The sequence below is a fragment of the Pelobates fuscus genome, chromosome 9 (genome assembly GCF_036172605.1).
Source record: "Pelobates fuscus isolate aPelFus1 chromosome 9, aPelFus1.pri, whole genome shotgun sequence".
Taxonomy (NCBI): Eukaryota; Metazoa; Chordata; class Amphibia; order Anura; family Pelobatidae; genus Pelobates; species Pelobates fuscus.
Window position 1 is genome coordinate 81,929,431 of NC_086325.1, and position 22,771 is coordinate 81,952,201.

Consider the following 22,771-nt stretch of genomic DNA (forward strand, 5'->3'; position numbering starts at 1 on the left):
TCTGTATGTGTCTATGTATCCGCATGTGTGTCAGTGTGTGTCTGTGTATCTGAATGTGTGTCATTCTGTGTGTGTCTGTGTATTAGCATGTGTGTCCATGTATGTATCTGTATGTGTTATATTATACAAATGGAGGGGTGAAGGGGGAGGGAAGATGCACCACATCAATAGATATCCTTGCCTCATGTAGCTTCCTCCGTGATGCCATACCCCCATGTAATGGCCTGGACTACTACAATTACCTCTTTCAGGGGTAGAATTCGCATCACGTAATAAACAACTTTTATCCCACTGTGGACAAATACTATAAGCTTACTTGAAAGGAAACGCAACATCGCCATCATGGCGACGATTGCGTTCCACACTGAAATGCAGGAAGCTAATTAGCCATTACCATACACAGAACATGCCGCGTCATTTCTGGTGTGACGCGTGTGTTCCACAATGGTTACAGAATACCAGAAACAAGCATCACCAGGAAGCAATCTTCATTTAGAAACATCCTATTTAAACAGAACACTGTGAGGATCTCACTACATTTCTGAAGGAACCCTTTTGAGTGGCGAAACACATCAAGTGGGACTCCTTTATATATTCATAAACTGTTTTTATTACTTTTATTTGGCAAATGAAAGTTTATTTTAAATTACTTTTATTTGCATCAACCAACTGCTTCATGGTACCAACACATCCTAGTTAGGGATTATACCACAAATGCTGGTTATACTAGAGCAGGTTCTGCTCTAACAAATGTGAGTACATCACCTTACCTATTTATTCTATTTCTCTACTTGTACTTCACCATTGGAGTTTGTTTTTACATTTTCCTCCACATATGCCTTGCACATTGCACTTTACCTGAAGAACCTGGGGTTACCATACCAACATATATCCTTAGACAGGGATTGTTCCATCCATGTGAAAAAACAGCAGAGCTCTGAGTTAGCTCATAAGAATGTGAGTGGTAGCGACATTTTATTATCCACCACTTATATATCACATTTACTGTATTGCACTATTATTATTTTTTCTTTGTTTATTTCAGAGGTCTATGTACTACATATTTGGACATCTATGTACGTTTAATCATTTATATCTCCAATTTGGGGCGTGGTTTATTTATTTATTTTTCTTGTATTGCATGTACCAACAAGGTCCGGGGACCCTTGTATTGTTCACTGCTGGCTGTCTTAAATCTCCTGTTTAATTTTGTGGTGAGTGCCTATTAAACTCCCTTTTTTCTGCTCCCATAATTATATTTGAATTTGTTTTGGCCAAACCACTTTATCAAAAAAAAAACTAAATAATTATTGATGGCAGAAATTCAATCATATGGTGGTTCAGCTCTGCTGAATCTTGTTAAAGAAAAAAAAGATTTGGGGAAAAGAAATCAGAAAACCAAAAGGATGTGAAAATGGGTCAAACAGTGTATGTAAAATATATAGATAATATAAATATTTATATATTTAGATTTTTTGCAGTACAATGATAGAAACATTTTCTCACCATTTTTTTTACAGATTAAGTAAATAATACAGGTAAAACAGAGTAGAGGAAAAAAAAATCTATATTTATATATGATAATACACACACAAACAAGTATATCCCAAAGTATGAAACTGCTCAAACACCAGTGAGGTATCCCCTACACCTTCACAAATACAGTAATATAGTACAACAAATAGGTGGAGCAGTGAATAACAAATATTGTAAATAATTCCCTCTCTTCAATATTACAGCCAAAGAATGAAACTGAAACAGAAACAGAGGGAGATACAATAGTATAAATCTGATAAAACAAAAGTATGTCACTATATCTTTAAATGGCACACTCACAAAAATAGAGCCATAAAATAACCTGGCTCTAGTCTGGATTGCAGTAGGATCCTTAAGGGAGATCCAAATCCCACTCCAGTGGATGGAAAAGATGATGCAGGAACAATAACTGCTTCAAAAATAATACATTTATTCCAGAAATAAAAGAAAAGCGTAAAACGAAGTCCATATAATCACCAAAACGCGTTTCGCCAAATAGGCTTCCTCAGTTGGTGAGTATTCAATATAAAAAGTCTATTTTCTCCTTTTATGTACTTGATTCTGGCGCCTTTTTCATCCGTGGACCGCATAGCATAAACTTACGGTTTCGTCTATGGAACGCACCGCTACCGGTTCGGCGTTCATTTCCTATGTTGTCCGGTCATGTGTTCGGGTGGCGTGGTTCTTGTGGAACGAACGTGCGCTCCACCTCTCCCCACATCCGCCTCCCTCTCCAAAAAAACGGCGGACATGACGACCGTGGAACGCACCTGCGTTCCACTCACGGGAATTTAAAGAAACATGTACCTTCAAACAAGAAATTCATTCTTAATAGGAGCCAACTTTCACAAAAGTGCATTGCTCACTTATAATAGAAGAAAGGACATAGTAAACTCTCATCATATATATATATATATATATATATATATATATATATATATATAAGATAATATAAAATCATACAGAGAGATCAATAGGAATAATAGTAGAACAACATCTTAATATGTACAAGTAACAATAAAAAAAAATAAAAAAAATATAGAAAGGAGAATTTTCAATTCAAGAAAACTGCCGATAAACACATACTGAATATGCCTTTTATATGCAACCACAGTGGTAACAATCATAAAATTAATAAAATTGTTACTAAATATTGGCCAATTTTAAAAGAAGATCCAGTATTAAGTCAAATTTTACCTAATCGACCGAAAATGGTTTATCGTGGATGTAGGAATTTAAAACAGTTTTTAGTGAAAAGTAGTTTTAGAGCACAGCCTTCAACACATTTTTTAAATAAAAATAAAGGGTTTTATGGGTGTGGATCCTGTCTTGCTTGTAGGGAAACCAAGAGTATAAAAATACATATTACTTCATTTACATATAAAGATAAAAAATAATGTATTATTAAAGTTCAGTTAACTTGTTTCTCAAAAAATGTGCTTTATATTTTAAAATGTCCCTGTCATTTAATTTATGTTGGATGAACCATTAGGTGCCTACACATTAGAATTGCTGAACATATACGAAATATAAAAAAAGGTTTAGAGACACATTGTGTCTCACAACATTATAAAAAATGTCACAACAGCAATCCAAAGAATTTAATGTTTTGTGCAATTAAATTCGTCTCAAAAAATTGGAGGGGAGGAGATTTCAATAAAAGGATTGGTGAAGAAGAAATGAGATGTATATATAACTTCAATACTCTTATTCCAAACGGTTTGAATCAAGATTTTGAATTATGCCACTTTTTATAATATTTTTATAATATATTGATTATCTATTTCTTATAAAGTCTTTTATTATGTATGTTTGTGGCACATAAGAGTTTTTTATAATACTAACAAGTTTTTGTATATTTTCATAATATTATATATTGGTATTTTATTCACATATTCTCATTCCTGCTTTTTATTTTATTTTATTTTATCTTCTATTCTTATAAATTCTCCTTTCTATATTTTTTTTATTGTTACTTGTACATATTAAGATGTTGTTCTACTATTATTCCTATTGATCTCTCTGTATGATTTTATATTATCTTATATATATATATATATATATATATATATATATATATATATATATATATATATATATAAGATGAGAGTTTACTATGTCCTTTCTTCTATTATAAGTGAGCAATGCACTTTCGTGAAAGTTGGCTCCTATTAAGAATGAATTTCTTGTTTGAAGGTACATGTTTCTTTAAATTCCCGTGGGTGGAACGCAGGTGCGTTCCACGGTCGTCATGTCCGCCGTTTTTTTGGAGAGGGAGGCGGATGTGGGGAGAGGTGGAGCGCACGTGCGTTCCACAAGTACCACGCCACCCGATCACATGACCGGACAACATAGGAAATGAACGCCGAGCCGGAAGCGGTGCGTTCCATAGACGAAACCGGAAGTTGATGCTATGCGGTCCACGGATGAAAAAGGCGCCAGAATCAAGTACATAAAAGGAGAAAAGAGACTTTTTATATTGAATACTCACCAACTGAGGAAGCCTATTCGGCGAAACGCGTTTAGGTGATTATATTTAAAAGATTTAAAGATATAGTAACATACTTTTGTTTTATCAGATTTATACTATTGTATCTCCCTCTGTTTCTGTTTCAGTTTCATTCTTTGGCTGTAATATTGAAGAGAGGGAAGTATTTACAATATTTGTTATTCACTGCTCCACCTATTTGTTGTACTATATATTTATATATGAACTATAAATTATATGAATATAGGTTTATTTTATTTTTTTACTGCTCCTACATTTTTCCCTCTATTCGTCACTTCTAACTTGATCTGCAAATAAAATGAATGTTTAGTGGCTGATCCAGCCATGAATCATTTATTTTCCCATTAATTCTTTTTTGGTGCCACAAGCAGAATTCCGAATCTAGAATCAAACTAACATGCTCGTCTATTGCGCGATACATTTGGTTCATGATTTGGCTATACTTCAGCTCAGAGTTCAGGGATTTTTATGATCACCTAATCTGCCCAAATTCAGAAAAATTGCAAATGAAATTAAATGAATCTACAAGTCTACTCATAATAACAGACTAAAAATACTTCATATGTATAAAATTGAAAAAGAAGAAACAAAAATCTGTTCCAACACTATCGAGAATAACATGCGATGAGTAAACTGGTCAGAATTAAATATCTCAAATATATTTATTGTTAAGTAAAAAAAAAAAAAAAAAAAACCTGTGTACCCTAATAGTAGCTGCCTGACTTAGTCAAAAAAAGTCCATTACGGCAGTACCAGCAAAAATCTATGTACACAATAAAGGATGAAAAATAATAATGAAAAAACAAAAAGCAAAAGAGCAAAATAAAACAAGTTAATTGAAATCTGTATCCATGTATCAGAAAAAGGGTAACTAACATAGAATAAATAGCCGCAGCCTGTGGGGGACTTTTGGAGACAGCAGAAAGGATTAGATGTGCATTGACTGACTTTGCAGTGGTATTCCCCACAGGCTGCGTCTATTTATTCTATGTTAGTTACCATTTTTCTGATACATGGATACATGGTATCAGATTTGGTTATGATATATTGTTAACAACCTTAGTTGTTATTCGCTACATATTTACCTAGTGGGAGTTCTATTTAACTTGTTTTTAGAGATGTCGCAAACATAAAATGTTCTGTTCGCGAACGCGAATTTCCGCAAATGTTCGCGAACGGGCGAACCGCCATAGACTTCAATAGGCAGGCGAATTTTAAAACCCACAGGGACTCTTTCTGGCCACAATAGTGATAGAAAAGTTGTTTCAAGGGGACTAACACCTGGACTGTGGCATGCCGGAGGGGGATCCATGGCAAAACTCTCATGGAAAATTACATAGTTGATGCAGAGTCTGGTTTTAATCCATAAAGGGCATAAATCACCTAACATCCCTAAATTGTTTGGAAAAACGTGCTTTAAAACATCAGGTATGATGTTGTATCGATCAGGTAGTGTAAGGGTTACGCCCGCTTCACAGTGACAGACCAAACTCCCCGTTTAACGCACCGCAAACAACTGCAAACAGTCCATTTGCACAACCGCAAACTCCCCATTTGCACAAGGTTGGATACCAAGCTAGCCATGTCCCGTTCCTTGTCCTCACTGATGTCATTGAAGGTCTCTTCCTCCACCCAGCCACGTACAACACCAAGGGTCCCCGAAAGGTGACAACAAGCCCCCTGGGACGCCTGCTGTGTTTGGTCTTCCACCTCCTCAAAGCCACCTTCCTCCTCTGACTCCTCTTCTTCAGACTCCTCTCTCTGCGTTGCCTCTCTCTGCGTTATTATAAGGTGTGTTAAGTAGTACTATTCCTATAAGTTTAATCCCTGTATATGGCATCGATTTTATTATCCGGGAGATGGAAAAAGATGCCCCCAAATTTAGTATCAAATAGATTTAGCTTAAAAAACTAATAAACTTTATTGAAACAGAAATAGTATTAACATCCCCCCTCCACACATACAAAAAACACCCACTATCACCCTAAACGATAGGGATTAAAACATGAAAACTCGAGACTGCAAATCTAGCTGGCAAAACATTATAAGGCATAGTCTAATCCAAGAGGGATTTTAAAGAAGGGGGTTAATTTTTTAGCCCTGGGCAATCAGGAAGAGTTCCCAAGCCAACGTACGAGATACCAAACCCGGAACCCGAGGGGAGAGGGGAGAAGGAAAAGGTACTAGATACCACTCAGAGTACAGGACTTAAGTCACAGGTCATTAAGCTGTCCTCTCGTACATTGAATCAAGACCAAGTTATGGTTCTTGGAAGAGGTTTATCGTTTGTACCCACTCCATCATTTGACAGATTTGGCTGGATCAGAGATCTCCATCTTTTTGTTTGCAAATTGGCTTTACATAAATTCCATTCCATTCAGAATGAGAAAAAAGCTAGAGATCTCGGACTCACGTCCAAAGATTACCAGTGTCTGACCACCCTTTTGTCCCTTCTAGATGAAAACGATCCAAGTATCACCCAGAATTATACTGATTTGAAGCCTAAAAATTGCTACACACCGAGCTTTGCCGGCTTCAGAAACATCGAATTGTTTCTTGAGGCGGCAAAGAATGAGATTGAAAAGATTAACCTCAAATCTCTTCACGTCCACTCGAACGACAACCTCCAGAAAAAGGAACAACGGGCCTTGAAATCACTCCAAAATGATGCTGGTGTTATTATCAAACCAGCTGATAAGGGGGGTAATGTCGTGGTAATGGATGTGAATAAATATGTTGAAATGGCGGAACGTGTTCTGGGTGATACCGAGACATACAGAGTTCTCAAATCTGATCCCACAAATGAATATCTCATGAAGCACAAGGAGATCAGTGGAGGGTTGCTGTCGGGTGACGAGTATGAATTTATTCCTAATCGTCACCCTAAGATAGCAACCTTCTACTGCCTGCCCAAGGTTCACAAGAACCGAGAGGAACCCCCTGAACATCCAATCGTCTCAGGGATAGATAATCTTACAAAAAATGGCAGTTTGTATGTTGACAAAGTTCTGAGACCTTTTGTGGAGGCTTTACCCTCATATATTAGGGATACAAAACAAGCCCTCAATAGACTCTAAGACCTTCAATTTTCCCCTACAGCTGGCCTTTGTAGCCTGGACGTAGAATCCATTTACTCTTCCATTCTCCACGATAGGGGGATGGAACATGTAGGATTTTTTCTTGATCAGAGGGCCTGTAGGGATGATTCACATACAGCCTTTGTCCTACGTCTTCTGGGGTTTATTCTGTCGCATAATTATTTTCTGTTTAATACAAAATTCTACCACCAGGTGAGGGGTACTGCTATGGGCACGGCCTGTGCCCCTTCATATGCGAACCTTCACCTGGGGTGGTGGGAACGTCAGATTCGTACCTCTGATGTTCTGACAGAATATCTACCTAAGATCTTGTGGTGGGGTCGTTACATCGATGACATTTTAATTGTCTGGCAAGGTACCCCTCAAGAATTCTCAGATTTGGTGGCCATTTTAAATCAGAATGAGGAGAACCTTCGATTTACATCTGAGTATGGCGGATGCTCAATTAACTTTTTGGATGTGACCATCTCTATTAATGAGGAAGGCACATTTCAATCCACTCTATTCAGAAAACCCACTGCCACAAATTCTCTTCTCCACTGGGGAAGTTGCCATCCTAGACCCCTCAAGGAAGGTATTCCGGTTGGTCAATACCTTCGCCTCGGCAGAAATTGCAGCGAAATTTCGGACTTTAGATTGAAAGCACAACAGCTTAGGGTTCACTTTAGAGAAAAAGGTTATCCGAATCGTTGCCTCAAGAAAGCATATAAAAGGGCACTTGAGACTCAGAGGAATGTACTTCTTTGTGACCACCCTGATAACAAGGGAACTAGAGAAGTTGGAACAATTCGTATGATCGCGACATATGACGCAGGTTGGTCCGAAGTTAGAAGGTCCTTGGACAGATTCTGGCCTATCCTGTTAAATGATGTACATCTTAAAAATGTCTTAGGTCCACATATTGATATAACGGCCAGACGGGGACGAAATATTCAGGACATGTTGGCACCGAGTCACTTTTCCACCATACCACAGCCACGAGCAACCTGGTTGGGTACTCCCCCTTGTGGTTTGTATGGCTGTGGGAGGTGTGTAGCCTGCAGATATATATCTAGAGGATCAAAGACTGTAAGTGACAGCACAGGACAAGGCTCTATTAAGATAAAGAGCCTTTTTAATTGTAATTTCTGTCGTGCTCCTGCGGACAAAAATATGTGGGTAAGACCTTCAGGGTCTTCAAAGAGAGAATCATGGAACACGTAAGGTCCCCAAGGAACCGCCTTGAAACACTTGTCTCAAGACATCTCAAAGAACACCACCATGGTGATCCTAATAATCTTAGGTTTTGTGGTTTGGAATTAGTGAAGAGGGACCCAAGACTTGGAGATTTTGATAGGATCTTGAGACAGAGGGAGTCTAAATGGATATACAAATTAAAGACACTTCAACCCCGGGGCCTAAATGAGGGTTTTTCTTTTGCCCCATTTATTTGATTGGTCGCACTAGGGTCCCGTCTCTGTGGTCCTGTTTTTGAGCCCTGACCATCTTTCATGTATATACCACTCTGTTTTCAATTTATTCATTTGCTATATTTTTTCTGATAGATGAAACAATTTAATTATCTTTTAATTTATTTAAGTATTAATTTTTCTTCCTCCCCTCCTATATACGCCGCTAAAGGATAAGTGTGTAGATAGCGTGGATAGGATTATACATACTCGCCTTTTTCACTAATACCTAAATGGATGAAGGACATTTCCTTTCCTATTATTTAATATTTGGGAAAGTAGGCGTCCATGTATAAAGGTTATCCTATTGGAATGGGGATACACACTTGTTTTTCTAATAATTGATCGGGAACATTAGCTTTATACTTAGGGTACTTGAACAGTTTCATACTTAAGCTTTTTGCTAGATCTCTACTCCTGATGTATTTATATAGTGAAGTTTATCATTTTATGTATGAAGATTTATTATTATGAGGACTACTTCACTTTACTCGTCAAGTTAAAGTTTAAAGTTTTTGCACATGCACCCGTAATCCGGCGCTTTTTAATTATACATTCCTCGTTTCGTCCAGCTGTGACTAGGAGGATCCGTTTGGCGGACCCGATCGAATCCCTCCCCCTGTGGACAGGTAGGAGGGACTTGCGGTATTTAAAGAGTGAGGGGAGAGAGGTGTATCTCCATTAGTTGCCCTTGAGAAAGGCGGTTAGACCGCCGAAACACGCGTTGGGCGATTCTGACATACTATTCAGTAATGATTTGATCACTTTATTTTATTTTTTCTATTGACTGAATTGACAGCCTGCTGGATGTCCCTAATCTAGAGATCCCCAATCTTTTTTGATACACTGTTTTATATTTACACAAGGACTATGCCTTATAATGTTTTGCCAGCTAGATTCGCAGTCTCTAGTTTTCATGTTTTAATCCCTATCGTTTAGGGTGATAGTGTGTGTGTTTTTGTATGTGTGTGTGTGGGGGGGGGATGTTAATACTATTTCTGTTTCAATAAAGTTAGTTTTTTAAGCCAAATCTTTTTGATACTAAATTTGGGGGTAGTGGTCTTGAGGAGAAGTACCCCGTTTTTACGAGGAGCTCTCCTTATTACTTTTTGTTTTCTTTATATATATTTAATGTTATGCCCTGTACTACCTCTGTAACCCTTTTTTACTTCCTGCCAGAGTTTTTCTTTATAACAACAATTGATACCGCACTCTATAATAAGAATAAGAATGAGTAATGTAAGGCAGATACTAGCAAATATTAATTTATTGAATTTGTGGAGATAATAAATATCTCAAAAAATAGTATCCTATAGTGAATAAAGTATATCAAATCTCACCATGAATACCTTAAAATGAATATACTAAACAATACCAAAAAAACCCCAATACAATCCGTCAGTTGAAAGCGTGCCGCAAGGCACTGTATGGTAGAGAGCCCTCTACCTGCTGTACACAATATATACAGAAGTCCATCAGCAAAATAATGTTGAAGAATGTGTATATTAGAAAAAATAGATATATTCAAAAATATAAAAAAAGGCAAAAAAGAATAAAAAAAGAAAAAGAGAAAAAGAAAAAAAGAATGTATTTACAGTCCAAGTGTGTACACACTGATGATAGTATATAGGTGTCTCTTCAATGCTTTATGGTTTATGGTTTGATCTCACCAAATCTTGAATTCAGAAATCCTGTCTTTGATGATTGGAAAAACCCAAAGGTAAGCGTTTTTTCTTTTCAGTTTGCAGCAATTGAAGAAACCTCCAGACAGCAATTTCCAGCAAGAAACCTGTCAGGGCCATTGAAGGGAACGTAGGATCCCGAGCGCGCAGCCCAGCACCCCACCGACGACGTAGTGAGACCCCCTGCCTCATCCAACAGCACAAGAGGACTGTCTGGAGGTTTCTTATTCTTATTATAGAGTGCGGTATCAATTGTTGTTATATATATTATTTTTGAGGTACCAGGAGAGGGTTACCCAGATATCCAGCACCTATCTGATGGAAGAGTGCCTGTACACTTTCATTTATTTGCAGAGTTTTTCTTTGGCTGGTAGTTTTTTGTAGATGGAAAAAGATGCTTGGTTGTTCCTCCTTCTTCAAATTTGGGGCACTGCGCGTGCAATCTAATGTGCCACCAGATAGGAGTGGTGTGTTAAGTAGTACTATCCTTATCAGTTTAATCCCTGTTACGTCCCCTATCAGGGGACGTGTATCTGGCATCGATTTTAGGAACCGGGAGATGGAAAAAGATGCTTGGTTGGTCCTCCTACTTCAAATTTGGGGCACTGATCTAATGTGCCACCAGATAGGAGTGGTGTATTAAGTAGTACTATTCTAATCAGTTTAATTCCTGTTACGTCCCCCTCATCAGGCCTTTTTTAGTCAAATGTATCGCCCACTGTCAGTCCCTTCAGGATCCATCCTTCATTCATCTTAACAAAGGTGAGGTAATCTAGACTTTTTTGACCTAGGCGACTTCTCTTCTCAGTGACAATACCTCCTGCTGCACTGAAGGTCCTTTCTGACAGGACACTTGAAGCGGGGCAGGCCAGAAGTTCTATCGCAAATTGGGATAGCTCAGGCCACAGGTCAAGCCTGCACACCCAGTAGTCAAGGGGTTCATCACTCCTCAGAGTGTCGATATCTGCAGTTAAGGCGAGTTAGTCTGCTACCTGTCGGTCGAGTCGTTCTCTGAGGGTGGACCCCGAAGGGCTGTGGCAATGCGTAGGACTTAAAAAGCTCCGCATGTCCTCCATCAACAACACGTCTGAAAAGCATCCTGTCCTTGCCGGCGTGGTCGTGGGAGGAGGAGAATTACTTTCACCTCTTCCCCTGTTAGATTCCCGTTGTGCTGTGACATCACCCTTATACGCTGTGTAAAGCATACTTTTTAATTGATTTTGGAACTGCTGCATCCTTTCCGACTTGAGGTAATTTGGTAACATTTCAGGCACTTTTTGCTTATACCGGGGGTCTAGTAGCATGGACAGTACAGGTCGTTCTCCTTCAGCCTTTTTATACAAGGGTCCCTCAACAGGCACGACAGCATGAAAGACCCCATTTGCACAAGGTTGGATGCCGAGCTCATGTCCCGTTCCTCATCCTCAGTGATCTCACTGAAGGTATGTTCTTCCCCCCAGACACGTACAACACCACGGGTACCAGATAGGTGACAATGAGTACCCTGGGATGCCTGTTGTGGTTGGTCTTCCTCCTCCTCCTCAAAGCCACATTCCTCCTCTGACTCCTCTTCCTCACAATACTCTTCCAGCGTTGCCACAGGTCCAGCAAGCGATGCTGATAAGGCTGTTTCTGGTGGTGACCACAACTCTTCCTCTTCCTTTTCACGCTCATCTACGGCCTGATCCAGCACTCTTCGCAGGGCACGCTCCAGGAAGAAAACAAATGGTATGATGTCGCTGATGGTGCCTTCGGTGCAACTGGCTAGGTTTGTCACCTCCTCAAAAGGACGCATGAGCCTACAGGCATTGCGCACGAGCGTCCAGTAACGTGGCAAAAAAATTCCCAGCTCCGCAGAGGCTGTCCTAGCACCCCGGTCATACAAATAGTCGTTTACAGCTTTTTCTTGTTGGAGCAGGCGGTCGAACATTAGGAGTGTTGAATTCCAACGTGTCGGGCTGTCGCAAATCAAGCGCCTCACTGGCATGTTGTTTTGCCGCTGGATATCTGAAAAGTGCGCCATGGCCATGTAGGAACGCCTGACATGGCCACACACTTTCCTGGCCTGCTTCAGGACGTCCTGTAAGCCTGGGTACTTATGCACAAAGCATTGTACGATCAGATTACACACATGTGCCATGCACGGCACATGTGTCAACTTGCCCAAATTCAATGCCACCAACAAATTTCTTCCATTGTCAGAAACCACTTTGCCGATCTCCAGTTGGTGCGGAGTCAGCCACTTTTCCACCTGTGTGTTCAGGGCGGACAGGAGTGCTGGTCCGGTGTGACTCTCTGCTTTCAGGCAAGTCAACCTCAAGACGGCGTGACACTGCCGTATCCGGGATGTGGAATAGTACCTGGGGAGCTGGGGGGTGCCGTTGATGTGGAGCAAGATGCAGCAGCAGAAGAGGACTCAGCCGAGGAGGTTATGGAAGAGGATGGAGTAGGAGGAGTAGAGGAGGTGGCAGCAGGCCTGCCTGCAAGTCGTGGCGGTGTCACCAACTCCTCTGCAGAGCCACGCATTCCATGCTTGGCAGCCGTCAGCAGGTTTACCCAATGCGCAGAGTAGGTGATAAACCTGCCCTGACCATGCTTTGCAGACCAGGTATTGATACCGGAGAAAGTGACGGAAGCCAAGCACAGAGAGATGGACACAGGTTTCTTCAGGAAGGAAGAGATTCTTTATTCGATTCACCGACCGGGACTCAGAGGGACTAATGTCACCAAAAAACAGCAAGTCTGAGTCCTGATCATACAGTGTAGGTCCCTTATATAGGCATGTAGCTCCTCCCATAATTAGTTCAACCTACACATACTCTTATCTAATCAACCGAATAGAGACTAAAATCCTGTTTGACCACATGGCTTGCCCAGCACAATGGAGGAGGGGAAATACTTGTATATCCTGTATTCCTACTTATGCTCCTTACACTACTGATTGTATCTTAGCTACGTGTAACTGACTTAACTGGTACATCAACATATGCAAATGCACATACCATGTGGCAATCTTGTCCTAGTAAATTTATTTTTACTGAGATTCCACCACAGTATCAGTGGTCAGATGGACCCTTGCCCCAACACTGTGTGCCAGACATGCCATTACTTCCTTTTGCACAATTGAGTACAGGTTGGGGATTGCCTTTTGTGCAAATAAATTTTGTCCCGGTACCTTCCACTGCGGTGTCCCAATAGCTACAAATTTTTGGAACGCCTCAGACTCCACCAGCTTGTATGGTAAAAGCTGCTGGGCTAAGAGTTCAGACAAGCCAGCTGTCAGATGCCGGGCAAGGGGGTGACTTTGTGACATTGGCTTCTTACGCTCAAACATGTCCTTGACAGACACCTGACTGTGGGCAGATGAGCAGGAACTGCTCAAGGCGAGAGACGGAGTGGTGGATGGTTGAGAGGGGGCAAGGAGGACAGCAGTGGTTGACGTGGCTGAAGATGCTGGACCAGGAGGAGGATGGCGGCTTTGAGTTTGTGTGCTGCTTGTACTCATGTGTTGATCCCATAGGTGTTTGTGATGTGTGATCATGTGCCTTCGCAAAGCAGTTGTAGCTAGGTGGGTGTTGGACTTCCCACGACTCATTTTTTTTTGGCACAGGTTGCAAATGGCATCGCTGTTGTCAGAGACAGACACACAAAAAAATGCCACACTGCTGAGCTCTGCAATGACGGCATTCTGGTGGTGGCAACAGCATGCATTGATTGGCGTGCTGTCTGGCTGACCCCGGGTGCCGATGCATGCTGACTGACTATGCCACTAGCTCCTAGTGGCTGACTGACTGCTGACTGACTGACTGTGCCACCTCCCCCTGCTTCCAACTCGTCTCCTCCTCCTCTCTGTCTCCCCATCTGAACTTTCCCCCTGTTCTTCTTCTCTTCTAGCGGGCACCCACGTGACATCCACGGACACATCGTCATCATCAACCGCTTCACTTGTATCTGACAACTCAGCAAAGGAAGCAGCAGCGGGTACAACATCATCATCATCACACCGTACGTCCATGTGGGTAATGCTGCCTGACTGAGATATATCCCTGTTATCTACATCCTCTGGCAATAATGGTTGCGCATCACTCATTTCTTCCAACTGATGTGTAAATAACTCCTCTGACAGATCAAGTGAAGCGGCTGTGGTGCTAGTGTTGGTGGTGGCGGCAGGTGGGCAAGTGGTAACTTGAGAGGTGCCTGAAGCTAAGCTGGAGGAGAATGGTGCGTCAAGGTTCCGAGCGGAAGCTGTAGAAGATTGGGTGTCCTGTGTTAGCCAGTCAACTATGTCCTCAGAACTTTTCGAGTTCAGGGTACATGGCCTCTGAACACTGGGCATTATTCTAGGGCCAAAGGGAATCACAGCACCACGACCACGACGGCCCGTGCGGGTTGGCCTGCCTCTGCCTGTCATATTTTTTTTCGATTAGTGGTACAATGCGTGCAAGTTACTGTGACAACAGATATGAGTGGCACTGTGCACTGGCAGAAGTTGGCAGAGTAGACGCTGTAGGCCTGACACACACGCTTGCAGACAACTAACTGCTATTCAATCTGTTACAGTCAATTTTTTTTTTTTTTTAAATGTACACTACTGTTACACCAGATATGAGTTGCACTGGTGTGACACTGTGCCCTGGCAGGCCCTGAAACGCACATGTGTGAAGGAAACTGACTGCTATTATTTCACAGTCAAATTTCTAGTTTTTTTTTAATGTACACTACTGTTACACCAGATATGAGTTGCAGTGGTGTGACACTGTGCTCTGGCAGGCCCTGAAACGCACACGCGTGAAGGAAACTGACTGCTTTTATTTCACAGTCAAATTTCTAGTTTTTTTTTTTTTAAATGTACACTACTGTTACACCAGATATGAGTTGCACTGGTGTGACACTGTGCCCTGGCAGGCCCTGAAACGCACACGTGTGAATGAAACTGACTGCTATTATTTCACAGTCAAATTTCTAGTTTTTTTTTTTTTATGTACACTACTGTTACACCAGATATGAGTTGCACTGGTGTGACACTGTGCCCTGGCAGGCCCTGAAACGCACACATGTGAAGGAAACTGACTGCTATTATTTCACAGTCAAATTTCTAGTTTTTTTTTTTTAAATGTACACTACTGTTACACCAGATATGAGTTGCACTGGTGTGACACTGTGCCCTGGCAGGCCCTGAAACGCACACGCGTGAAGGAAACTGACTGCTTTTATTTCACAGTCAAAAAAGTGTTGTTTTTTTTAAATGTACACTACTGTTACACCAGATATGAGTTGCACTGGTGTGACACTGTGCCTTGGCAGGCCCTGAAACGCACACGTGTGAAGGAAACTGACTGCTATTATTTCACAGTCAAATTTCTAGTTTTTTTTTTAAAATGTACACTACTGTTACACCAGATATGAGTTGCACTGGTGTGACACTGTGCCCTGGCAGGCCCTGAAACGCACACGCGTGAAGGAAACTGACTGCTTTTATTTCACAGTCAAAAAAGTGTTGTTTTTTTTTAAATGTACACTACTGTTACACCAGATATGAGTTGCACTGGTGTGACACTGTGCCCTGGCAGGCCCTGAAACGCACACGCGTGAAGGAAACTGACTGCTTTTATTTCACAGTCAAAAAAGTGTTGTTTTTTTTTTAAATGTACACTACTGTTACACCAGATATGAGTTGCACTGGTGTGACACTGTGCCCTGGCAGGCCCTGAAACGCACACGTGTGAAGGAAACTGACTGCTATTATTTCACAGTCAAATTTCTAGTTTTTTTTTAAATGTACACTACTGTTACACCAGATATGAGTTGCACTGGTGTGACACTGTGCCCTGGCAGGCCCTGAAACGCACACGCGTGAAGGAAACTGACTGCTTTTATTTCACAGCCAAAAAAGTGTTGTTTTTTTAAATGTACACTACTGTTACACCAGATATGAGTTGCACTGGTGTGACACTGTGCCTTGGCAGGCCCTGAAACGCACACGTGTGAAGGAAACTGACTGCTATTATTTCACAGTAAAAAAAAGTGTTGTTTTTTTAAATGTACACTACTGTTACACCAGATATGAGTTGCACTGGTGTGACACTGTGCCCTGGCAGGCCCTGAAACGCACACATGTGAAGGAAACTGACTGCTATTATTTCACAGTCAATTTTCTATTTTTTTTTAATGTACACTACTGTTACACCAGATATGAGTTGCACTGGTGTGACACTGTGCCCTGGCAGGCCCTGAAATGCACACATGTGAAGGAAACTGACTGCTATTATATTACAGTCAATTTTTTTTTTTAAATGCAAGCTATTGTGACACCAGAAATGAGTGGTGGCACTGGGCAAGTGGGCACAGTATACGCTGTGAGCCTGACACACATGCTGGCAGGCAGGCAACTGCAATTAGATTACACAGAAAAAAAGAAAAGCAGACTGATGTTCTAGCCCTAAAAAGGGCTTTTTGGGGGTGCTGTCCTTACAGCAGAGATCAGATGAGTCCTTCAGGACTGTAGTAGACACTGAATACACTAGCCTAGCTATCGATTTCCCTATTAAATCAGCAGCAGCTACACTGTCCCTCCTCTCACTAAGAATGCAGCTTCGGAATGAATCTAAAATGGATGCTGTCCAGGAGGTGGGAGGGTCTGGGAGGGAGGGTCTGCTGCTGATTGGCTGGAATGTGTCTGCTGACTGTGAGGTACAGGGTCAAAGTTTACTCAAAGATGACGAATAGGGGGCGGACCAAACATCACATATGTTCGCCCGCCGTGGCGAACGCGAACAAGCTATGTTCGCCAGGAACTATTCACCAGCGAACTATTCGGGACATCTCTACTTGTTTTATTTTGCTCTTTTGCTTTTTTTGTTATTATTTCTCACCCTTTATTGTGTACATATATTTTTGCTGGTACTGCCGTATTGGAATTTTTTGACTAAGTCAGGCAGTTACTATTAGGGGACACGTTTTTTTGTTGTTGTTGTTTTTTTGACTTAACAATAAAGTATCTTATAAATTTTTTATTCTGATCAGTCTACTCATAGCATGTTATTCTCGATAGTGTTGGAACAGATTTTCATTTCTTCTTTTTCATCATTATTGTTTAGGGTTACCCCTTTATCTGCTCCTATTTGATATAGAGACATTTATTTTTTGGCCATTTATTTATTTCTATATGTAAAACTGCTAATATTTTGAATGGACCAAGAGGTTCACAATATTTCCTGGATAGCAAGCACATGCATTTCGCTTTGTTTGTTTTGTTTACATTGAAAATATTGTTTCATATATTATTAGTTTAGGAATATTTTTTCCCATACACAATTTTCAGAGTAGAATCCATAACTTAACAAGATTTGTGCTAACACACACACATACCCACTGACTTCTCAAATTACTAGTTAATATTACATAGAATCAATTAGTCTAGATTTTGGCATAGGTAAGGTCTGCCAGCATTTTCTATTTTTTTTGGCATCTTATCATCAACTAATGTTTTTTTTTTATTATGTGCATTGATATATCATTGTGCAAAGTATAAAGATATATCTACTAAAACTCACAGATTTTAGTCACAAACATAAGGTACAGAGTAACTGCTGGTGATTGGAAATGTTTAATTTTCCCATACAATTTTGGGAAATCCCTGAAACAATATATATCAATAAACCAGAACTAGCTTTGTACATATTTCGGGTATACTCTCCACCTCTCTCCACCCTAAGACCTCACTCTCTATATAATGTTCTTTTTAATATTGCCATTCTTGTTTGTTTGTGTTACTTATGTTATATATGTTATTCTTTAGAAAAAAAAAAAGGGGGTGTTCTTGAGAACCATAAAGCTGTATCTTTTATAACATTTAATAAAGAATGAAGAAAAAACAAATGTTCATCATGAAAATAGTAAGTGTGTTATTTTCCTGGAACTTCGTGGAGGAGTATGGAGATGTAAGGAACACATTTGAATTCCATGTCATTAAGATAAGCAGAACAACAAAGACACGAGAATATAATGTACACGTTGACCTCATTAATTGTGGTGTGATTGTTACCCAATGGAAAACTGATTAATTATTTCCTAGCTGATACAGGCAAGGTGATCCTGATGAAGGTTTAGCACAAATAGCAAAAAAAAAATAAAAATAGAAGCAGAAGATATATGAGTGAATGTTTTTTTTTTTTTTTTAAGTAAATTTCCTTTTTTTAATATGTGATTTGTTGCTGAAGAATGAATAATAAGAGGACATGCTTTTGCACCCTTGAAATAGAAGAGTTATTTATGTGTGCAAGGCTGTTAATCACAGAATGCCTCTGATGAACCAAGTCTATTACTTACAAAATGCATCAGGTAGGACTAATTTGTTGACTGACAGTTTATGTACAGTTCTGATTCTTTCATAACAGAAAGCTTTCAGCAAGTTTTGTAGGCAAGTTGCATGTTGCTTGGCTTTTTGCAAATAATTTAATGTACTTGACAATGAACTGCTGTAGGACTAAGTAACAAATTATGTTCTCCCAAGAGGTGATCATAGCATTTCCAAGCTGTCAGTGTTTTTGACTGGTGTTCAAAGGTGGTGTCACAAAGAGTACTGATTTGCTGTATCTTCCATTACTGTATGTCAGCACCAGCAGAATTAGGTAGCAATTTTATATGGACAAACTGACATTATGTGGTTTTTATGCTATAATCGTTTTTTTTTTATTCACATAAATGTGATTTTTATTGTTTGTTTACAACATTGTTGCTATGTTTCCTTTAGTTTTGTTTTTTATTCTATCCTCTAGGCTCCTATCAAGTATTTGATGCATGGGAGAGCTAGCAAGTGAAATTGAATAGACTTGGAGATTCAGGATTGCAATTCAGCCAAGTTTGGGCTGATTGGCTATTTGTCCAAAGAACTTATTATGAGCCACTAACCCCAAATCATCCAGTTGCTTCATGATTTGGGGTTAATTACTTGGCTGCTGCCTGTGGGAATAACTATTACCCCCATATTAGTCAAAATGAGGTTCTATACCTTCAACATGTCCTAACCTGACATGCTGTGAGTGGAGCTTGTCTGCAAAAGTGCTAAACAGCAAGAATCTTTTTAGGCATACAATCATGCTTTAAGTATGCAATCATGCATAATATCAACTTTTGCACTGAATCCAATATGATTAAAAAATTAATATGTGAATGGAAATTTAACTGTGTAAATCAATACAATCAAGTAAGTACTGCTGACAAAATTGTATCTGACATATTTTTATGATTATGACTATTTTGTAATATAATAGAATAATAGTTTAACATTAGCGCTGGAGAGTCTTCAAATAAATAATTTCTGGAATGAATAAAGTGAAGCAAAAATTATTTCTGTGGACGTCTACTTAAAATGTTTTTAATTTGATGCTTTTACATCTAAAAAATATCTAACAAAGGTCTGCATTGAGGAGTCTTGTAGTAGCAGATGGACCCACATGGTCTGTGAAACTCCTTATGAAATTGAAACACGTGTTTAAAAAAACCAAAACACAAATAAGTAAATATAACCAATGGCTTTGTCTAATAAGTGTCAAAATTCACCTTAGTTAAATACTTTGAGATGGTCTACATTTACCAATATATAGAATCTGTAACTGCTATTGGAATTACTCACTCAGCATACCAAACTTGGCAATGGTGTAGCTTTAAACTGTTTAAACTGTTTAAACTGTTTATTCACTCTTTGCAATATTTGGTTTATTACTTGTTTATTACTAGTAAACATTCAAGAAATGTTCATAACCAAGACTAATGCGTGAATCTGTTTTGAGTTACATTTCTTTAGTTCCAATACTTGTATAGAAACTATTACAGGCACAATTGAAAATATAATTTTCAAATAATATACATTTTTTTCAATATAATTTTTATTGCGTGTTTTCGTGCATATTACAAAATGTTGAGAGAAAGAACAAAACACAGTCACCATAAAGAACAAGGGATCCAGCATAAATATCCAGAAGGATAAAGACAATTATAGCTATCCAATGTGTCCAAGAAAACTTGAAAGCTAAGAAAGGGAATCTGTCAGGGTTAGATAGCATCTCTTCCCCTCAGATCTTTGTGGTTTTTTTTTTTTTAAATAAATTCTGTATTTGTTTGGAAGATTTGTATTTTTACAGAAAAAGGAAGTCATACAACACTTGACAGATTACAAGCTTTTGTGGCTTACAGTTGCTTTGCCACTGGAGGGCCGTCATTGTTTGGTGTTAGCACCCTCAGAGGCCCCTCTCCTGACCTTGGAGTGGTGACATGCGGGTATGGTACCCCGTGGGCATTGTGGGTGCTCAGGTATCTCCTGGGCGCCGTGCTTCGTCCCACAGTGAATCCGTTCAAGTCGAATGGCTTGTCGGACTGGCCCTGTGATGTGCTAGGCCCATGGCCTTTGGAGTAGTGTGTTAGTTTGTGTCCCCAGTGGCCTTGTTATGGTTTGTACCGCCATTTGAAAGGGGAATTAAAGGTGGAGAAAGAGTGAGAGAGAAGACTAGGGAAGGAACTGGAAAGTGAGAAAAGAGGAAGAAGAGAAGACAGAAAAAATAATAAAATGGGGAAAGGGGTGGGTGTGGGTGGAGAGCGCTTTGTGATGCCCTATTGGGGATGCTATGTGGCCCGGTTGTTGGGCTCAGTTGTTTCCCCTCAGATCTAATGTGATTCAAAACTATTTTATTTTCCCTGCAAGGAGACCAGAGAGCCAGTAATTTTGGTAGATATAATAATAAGTGGTGGTAATATATTGTGAATATAAACCAAATTTAATCTAAATATATGGAATAGTTATATTAGACTTTCTAGGTTTAGCAATGTCCAAACAAGTAGCGGTGCAATTGCATAGGACCAATTGACGAGCAATTCAGGGAAAAAAGGGATCTCTAATCTCTCTAGATACCCTCTTTATTCAGTTGTGACTTGTAAAATGCTGTTGATAATCTGGAAGAGAAAAGTCCAAATTATAGGTTTATTTGCCATTTTTAATAGTTTTTTATACTCAGAAGAAAGCCTTATCGTTATTTAAAAAAATATATAATAAATAAAAGTGTACATAATGTAAAAAAGTTAAATTACAGTGCAAAAATATGTAACCCCTTAAGGACGGCGAGCATGCTATGCCATCCTTGGGGACCCGGCTCTAAACACCGGGGGGCGGCATAGCACGTCCCCGCCATCTTTTCTACTTACCCAGTCGCCGGCGATTCCACACCCGCGATCACAATGTGGGGATTCACCTGGCATCCCACGGAGTCCCCATGCATCCATTCCAGCCTCCCTGGGCCATGTGATCGAGGACCTCGCGATCACATGGACAGCATAGCCGGCCATGTCAGTGCCAGCAGGGGGAGTGCCTGTAATGACAGGTACTCCCCCTGCTGCCTGAAAAAAAAAAGATTAATATATTATATATGATCTAAGTATATATATATATTCACATATACATACATACACATCCATAGTCTAAGTGTATTTTAATATTATCATATATATATATATATATATATATATATATTAATATCAAAGTACATATAGAATCATATTGATTAAATATATATATTTAATTATAAGTATATATATATTTATCTATAATATCAAATAAATATATATGTAAATACGTTAAAAAATAAAATGTAAAAATAATAAAAAATAAATAAATAGAATATATATATATATATATATATATATATATATGTGTGTGCAATTTCATTCTTACTGTATTTTAAAATTAATATATATATATATATATATATATATATATATATATATATATATTGATATCAAAATAGACATAGAACAAAATAATATATATATCTATATACATAAGTACTCCAGGATTTGGTAAAAAAAAAAAAAAGAGAGATTAGTTCTTCTTTGTTCTTACAGTTCCAGTCAACGCTTCAGCTCTTGTACAGAGCTTTCATCAGGACATCATGTGAAGTATAACAGTGCCCCTTATGTACAGGTTTTATGGTGTTTTCAAAAATTACAGAGTCAAATAAAAGGCTTGTGTTTCAGGTTTTTCACATCGAAATTCACCAGATTGGTTACGTTGCCTTTGAGACCGTATGGTAGCCCAGGAATGAAAATTATCCCCATGATGGCATACCATTTGCAATAGTAGACAATCCAAGGTATTGCAAATGGGGTATGTACAGTCTTTTTTAGTAGCCACTTAGTCACAAACACTGGGCAAAATTGGCGTTAAAATTATTTTTTTACATATTTCACACACAAACAAATATTAAAACTACATTTTGCCAGTGTTTGTGACTAAGTGGCTACTAAAAAGGACTAGACATACCCCATTTGCAATACCTTGGGTTGTCTACTATTGCAAATGGTATGCCATAATGGGGGTAATTTTCATTCCTGGGCTACCATACGGTCTCAAAGGAAACATAACCAATCTGGCAAATTTCAATGTGAAAAAACTGAAGAATTTAACATGCTATATTTGACCCTGTAACTTCCCAAACCACCATAAAACCT